Raw genomic sequence first — 6,660 nt, forward strand, 5'->3', positions numbered from 1 at the left:
TTCCAGACCTCAGGTTTTACTTTACATCCCAGACTCAGAGAGAATCTCAGAGGTTTCTAAAGCTGAGAGAGGAAGGGATGTGACCAAGGTCACCAGAGAGCAAGGAAATGAGTGTAAACTGTTAGGCCAGAAGCTGCATCTGCCTCTGCTGTATTCCCAGCACCCAGCACATAGCAGGTGCTCAATAACAATTTGATGAATGAGGGAACGAATGAACCATCACAATCAGGCAATGCTTTACCTTTCTGTCAAACTTCAGCAAAAAAATCGCTACCTTTAAATGTTTACATGGATAAGATTTACGGTCATTGGCTGACCCAGATTTATCAACTACCCCTGTATGTTCCAGAAACGCCCCTAACAATCGCCTTGATTTAGGCTGGAGGAGGGAAAACCAGCACAGGCTCTGGGGAGAGAGGGGGTCATGACAGATGCTGGAGCTCTTGTGCGGGGAGGTGATAAGCACAGATCCAGCAGGTGCCTGCGGCTGAGGACACAGTCTTTGATCTGGAGCCTTGCTGCTGGGTGGCTCACCAGCACTTTTCTGTGTGTCTCATCTGGCTACACAAAATTCCCGTTTTTCAGAAGGCAACTGAGTCTCAAAGGCCAAGCGACTTGGTCAACATCACACAGCTAGTTAGAGCCGGAGCTGGGATGCAACGCTGGGTTTTCAGAATCCTGCGCTGAATATCTGTTGAGTGACTGTCCTTGGAGGCACTCGCTGTACGAGGTGCCGAGAGGAAGGAGACAGTCCCGCTCTCAAGGGTGGTAGAGGAGACAGGTGCACAACACGAGAGCACAGAGGATGGTCAGGGGCTGTGGGAGCACAAGAAGGGGGCAGGTGACTCTGCAGGGTGCAGGAGGGAGAGGAGGAGAGATGAGCTGGACTCTGAAGGAGCAGGAATGCCCCCACTGGGGAAGAGAGGGAGGACTGCCTACAAAAGGGAACTTCTTGGGCCAAGATGTAGTGCTGGGAAAAGACATGGTTTATTCAGGAGAGGGTGAGCCTATCGGCCCCTACAAATGATAGATGCAACTAGGCAGGAGGAATGAGGGGGAAGATCCAGTCCTGGAGGACGGACAGGGTTCCAATGCTGTCACAGGACATAGGCCTCACAGTAAAGCTAGGTGTGAAAGGAGTGAGGGAAGGGGTAGTTATATATCTTCTGAAAGGTTAAAGTTCACCCTCAGCTCCTATTTCTCCCTTACACCAGGGATCACTGGGGCTACAAGACAGCTTTCCCATCTAACACTTGACACTTCACTCCCTCGTGACACTGGCATTTCCCAAAGAGGCTGAGACCAGCTCAGAAGAGCAACGGAAGCTACCTGGGCGAAGACCGCAACCTTTCCCACCCTCCCTGTATAAAGCGAGTCAATGACTGATGACGCCTCTACCACATGAGACCTGGTTTCCCTCTTTGTGTGAGATTACTGCTGATATTATTCATCCTAAAAAGCAATATGGAGGCCAAGAAGAGAGTCACTTGGTTTTCAGGACCAGGGTTAAATGCTGTGACCAGTGGCTCTATTGGGATATGTATGTTCTTGTATGTTCTTTTAAAAATCAATGGATGGTCTGTCATTCCTTAAGGAGGAATGGCCAGAATAAGGCTTACACATCCTACGGAGTGGAAATATTCAACCTTTGTGCCCAAAGGAACGCTAAGTGAGCATCACTCATCACCCACCTCCCTCCCCGAGCTCATCTCTTAAGAAAGAGGGGCAGCACTTGTGACAGGTGCAGCATCTTTTTATCCACTTATTTTTCACACAACTATAGCCCCAGCACCTAAACAATACCTAGCACAGAGTAGGCATTCAACAAATATTCAGTGAGTGAATGACTCCGAAACACTATGGGCATAATTCAGCCGTATGAAGTCATAACCTAGAAATGATGCTTCCTCTTAACAGGCAAGAACGCTTTAGATTCCAAAGGAGCACCTGAAACATGAACCCTACTCTATCATCTCCCCTGAGCCCACCCAGGGGAGAAGACAGATGAGCCTAGGGGATTAGAATGGGTCCCGCCTCCCCTAAGTTACACCAGAACTGCAGAGCTGAGAGGGCCGGCTTGCAGACCTGAAGTCCACTCTCTTATTATACAGATGGTGAGACTAAATTCCAGAGGCAGGGCTGACCCACTCCAGGTCATACATCCAGGTTGCTTGGCTCCCAGGCCAGCTGGTGCTTTTTCCAACACCCGTGTGGTCCAGATGGGAAAGGAGGGAGAATGAGATGGATGGGGCCAACCAGACGGCCGTGACAGAGTATGTCCTGCTGGGGCTACACGAGCACCACAACCTAGAGATGGTGCTGTTTGTACTCTGCCTGGGCATCTACTCTGTGATAGTGCTGGGGAACGCCCTCCTCATCGGGCTGAACATGCTGGACCCCCGCCTGCAAAGCCCCGTGTACTTCTTCCTCAGCAACCTCTCCCTCATGGATATCTGTGGCACATCCTCCTTTGTGCCTCTCATGCTGGTCAATTCCCTGGAAACCCAAAGCACCATCTCCGTCCCTGGCTGCACCCTGCAGATGTTCTTGACCCTGGCACTGGGCTCCACGGAGTGCCCGATCCTGGCCGTGATGGCGTGTGACCGTCACGTGGCCATCTGCCAGCCGCTTCAGTACTCAGAGCTCGTGAGCAGGCAGACGTGCATGTGGATGGCGGCACTGAGCTGGAGGACAGGCTTTGCCAACTCCCTGCTGCAATCCACTCTCACCTGGAGCCTCCCCTTCTGTGGCCACAATGTCATCAACCACTTCTGTGAGATCTTGGCAGTGCTGAAACTAGCCTGTGGGGACATCTCTCTAAACGCGCTGCTAACAATGGTGGCCACTACTGTCGTGACGCTGGCCCCGTTGCGGCTCATCTGCCTGTCCTGTTTTCATCCTTGCTGCCATCCTAAGGGTGCCCTCTGCTGCCGGCTGGAAGAAAGCCTTCTCTACCTGCTCTGCCCACCTCACAGTGGTGGTGGTTTTCTATGGGACCACCTCCTTCATGTACTTCAAGCCCAAGGCCAAGGACCCCAACTTGGCTAAGATTATCGCATTGTTCTATGGGGTTGTGACACCCTCGCTGAACCCCATCATCTACAGCCTGAGGAACACAGAGGTGAAAGCTGCCGCCATAGCTCTGCTGAGGGGAGACCTGCTCTCCAGGGAAATGTCCCGTTTTTCCTGTTGCTCTCTATCAGGCAGGACAGGCTAGGGTACACTCTGGTCATGATTTCAAAATTTCAGTGGCTTAAAACCACAAAGGTTTTTTCTCACTTACGCTGCAGGTCCATCAGAGGTTGGCTGGGGGATGTGCTCTGCACCATCGCCTTCATCCCTCTGGGACTCAGGATGATAAAGTAGCCACCATGTGGCACCTTGCTGGTCCAAGTGGCAAAAGGCAAAGAGAAAATGACAAAGCCTGCGCTGATTCTTAAAGCTTCCACTCAGAAGTGACCTGTTACTTCCACTTCCACCTCACTGGCCAAGGCAAGGCGCACACCAGGGCTGACACCGAGGGGGAGGGAACACCCACCTACCACGCATCTGGAAGGAGGGGGAGGACTGAAGAATTTGTGAAGAGCCTAGTGACAGCCACCCACCCTACAGTCAACCCAGGGGCTACTGGAGATTTCTAGAGCTTCCTTCACCAGCTGCTGCCAGGTTCATCATCCCAGGAGAGTGCTGGTTAGCTCTCTTGTGGTGGCTTTGGACTGGGTCGAGCTAACTAGGGTGGAACCGGGCCTCCCAGAGTTTCCTTCCCTGTAAGGTTCTGGGATCGGGTGGACCACGAGAGAAATCCGCATGAGATGGGAGGCGAAGGCGAAGCAGCACCGTCGTGGTGGGAGCCCTCACTTGCTGTCACCGGCCTGGGGCTCACCTTGCTGTCAGCACAGCTGCTCCAGCTCCTGCCACGCTGCCTGCAGCTGCTCGGAGGCCCGTGCCAAGTGTAGCGCCACGCCAGAGAGTGCCAGCTCCTCCTGCAGGTCACCAGTGTCACTGAGCCTGAAGGCAGCGAGGCCCAGACACGGGCTCCGGTCTGTCCTCACCTCCCCCTTCACGCCCCCCAAGAGCAGCTTCAGGCCCGACACCAGGTGCAGAGGCCCAGCTTTGCACAGGCTTCTCCAACTGCTCCCACAATCGACAGCTCTGTTCTCTACAACAGACCCCTTATATCACTCACGCTTGTCCTACTTTGGCCAGACCCTGGCTGATGCCTCACTCAAGAACCTACGATGGCTCCCATTAACCACAGAATGAAGCCCTAACTCTTCAGTTGAGTTCAAGTCCTCCAGGACCCAGCCCCCCACTTCTCCAGCCCGATGTTCCACTAACCCCCTTCACATGGTGACCCCCTCGCTACAGTGTCTGTACTGCCTGCACCTTGGTGTCTCGCTCATGCTGACCTCTGGCGAGACCTGGGACTATTTTTCCAAGCCACCTTAGACACCAGCTCTCTCACACAGCCTTTCCTGGTGCACTTTGAATAGTCTCTCTTTCCTTTACGTCCCACAGCACTTTGTTGGTATCTTTCACTCGGTATCCATCCCATTCTGCTTTGCATCCATGGTATTTCACCACCACGTGGGCTCCTTGATGGCGGGATTCAACCAGGTCTGGCTTGTCTCTGCAGCTCCCACAGAGCTTTCCCGATAGAGGGTTACTGAACTGAACTGTCCCTCAGAAGCCCTCACAATGTCACATCTGGGGATTGGATCCTGTGCTGCTGGGTGTGCCCCAGGCAGTTGTGGACAGTCCGGGGTCTTAGTCCAAATGTATGGACAGACATGAGCAGAGAGCAGCAGTATCTGGTGGCCACGGCCATGTATTCCAGGAAGTCACTTGAACAAGTCAGGAGACAACAAAGGACCCCTGCTTTGGGACCCAGGAGGCCAAGGTTCCAGACCTGGTTCAGCTGCTCTGCCTGTCTCGGTCTTCTTGCTGGCCCTCTCCCTCCAGGAATCCCACAGGCACCTCAAACTCAAACTATCCACAACTGAACTCATCATTCTGCCCCACAAAGGTGTGTCATCATCTCAGGGAATGGCACCAACACCCGCCCCAAGTCACCAAGCCAGAAACGTGGCAGTCACCATAGGCTTTCTTTCATCCCTCACCACCCCACACATCCAAGCAGTCACCATGTCCTAGAGAATCCACCTCATAACGGCTCTCGGATCAGTCCCCTCCTTCCCACTGACACCGCCTTCACCATCTCTCTCTCAAATAGTGCAACATCGGTTTTGCTGCACTTTCAGCCTCCAAATCCTCTCCAAAATCCATCCTCTGCACCAGCCGTCAAAACACCTATCTGAAAAGACAAAATAACGCAAACAAAACAAAACAATCTGATCCGCTACTCTCCTGCTTAAATCCCTCCAATGAGGCCATTGCTCATTTCCCTAGGATAAAAGCCAGACCCCATGTACCTGCCCAGCCTCATCACTGGCTGCTTGCCTCCGCCCTAACTCCACACACACACACCCTGCAGGTCCAGAGGCCCTGAACTAGTCCCAGTTCCCCAGTAAAGATCAGTCTTTCCTGCTCCTGTGTCTCCCCCTTGCTGTTGCCTCCCATGTCCAAACACCTGACCTTTAGCTAACATACATTGGAGACTTACCACATAGCAGACTAGGCACTATACTAAGTGTTCTAAGTGCTTTCCTGCTTGGGGACCAGATGGGATGATGGAAATTTCAGGGGAGGAATGTGATATGGACACTGGTGACCAGAGTGAACACTCTCCCAACATCCTGGCATTATGGAAACTCATTCAATCCTCACTCAATGCCCTCCACTCCATCCGGCTTCCAGAAAACCCCTTCTGATCCCTCCTAGCTGGGTGGGGTCTGTCTCAGCTCTGTCTCCCTCTTCAGTGCCTTCTGTACTCTACTGTGTCCTGAATCCCAGCTATTTGGGCTCATGTGTCCTAGTGATATGTGTGGCATAATATTTCTGATACAGGAACAGACACCTAGCCCACACCTCTCCTTCCTTCTCACCATTCAATTGGTGAATGTGATGTGAGATGTGACCTTCTCACATCACTCTGCTCAGTGCCCGAAAGAAGAGATGTGATTGCAAAAAGCAGAGAACAAAGAGATGTTTTCCTGGCATCTGAGTTTCAAAAGCCTAGGCTCTAAAGGGAACATAAAAGACTTAAGGCATAAACAAAAGATTTGGGAGAAAAATGTAAGGAAAAATAGATGTCCCCACCTCCAGATTAATAAAAGATTCCCTAAGTTAGGGAGAGGAAAAAGCAAGGAGGAGGGGATGTAGTGAGAGCATTGGCATAGGAGGGCCCCAAAAGGGAGGGGCCCTGAGCCCCACTCCCCAGACCAAGCCCCTGGACAGGTTTGCAGGGTGTGAAAGCTGGAGCAACTCATGCATTGTTGGTCAAGTAAAATGCAGAGCAGGACCCCAGGGTAGAAATGGCTTCAAGGTGTTTCTGGGTAGCCAAGGTCTCACAAGTCTTTGCATGTGGCACAGAAGTGGTGGAGAGCCTCAGGACTGAAAGGGTTACACAGATGGGGACAAGAAACCACTCTGGGAAGGCCTGCTTGTACCACTAACTGGGGACCAGGTGGGATGATGGAAATCTCAGGGGCGCCACATGGACCCTGGTGACCAAGGAAAACACCCTCGCAGTATCTTGGC

At 52.5% G+C, this 6,660-nt stretch overlaps 1 protein-coding gene and 1 pseudogene across 2 annotated transcripts in view; one reads left to right on the top strand and one right to left on the bottom strand.

Annotated features, from left to right (window-relative positions):
- Positions 1-4,324, bottom strand: part of HRCT1 (histidine rich carboxyl terminus 1) — a 39,641-nt gene extending 35,317 nt beyond the window's left edge. Inside the window, exons 1-2 of one of the 2 annotated variants that reach the window (XM_030884232.3) lie at positions 3,884-4,324; positions 3,284-3,384 (exon numbers count right to left, since the gene is read on the bottom strand). The gene's annotated coding sequence lies outside the window, so the exon portion shown is untranslated. Of the gene's footprint in view, positions 1-3,283; positions 3,385-3,883 lie in introns of those variants that run through there. The other variant, XR_009564174.1, reaches the window with a different exon arrangement.
- On the top strand, positions 2,239-3,217 carry LOC115867788 (olfactory receptor 13C7-like; annotated as a pseudogene).
- Positions 4,325-6,660: the final 2,336 nt, after the last annotated feature.

Source organism: Globicephala melas, chromosome 6 (genome assembly GCF_963455315.2).
Source record: "Globicephala melas chromosome 6, mGloMel1.2, whole genome shotgun sequence".
Taxonomy (NCBI): domain Eukaryota; kingdom Metazoa; phylum Chordata; class Mammalia; order Artiodactyla; family Delphinidae; genus Globicephala; species Globicephala melas.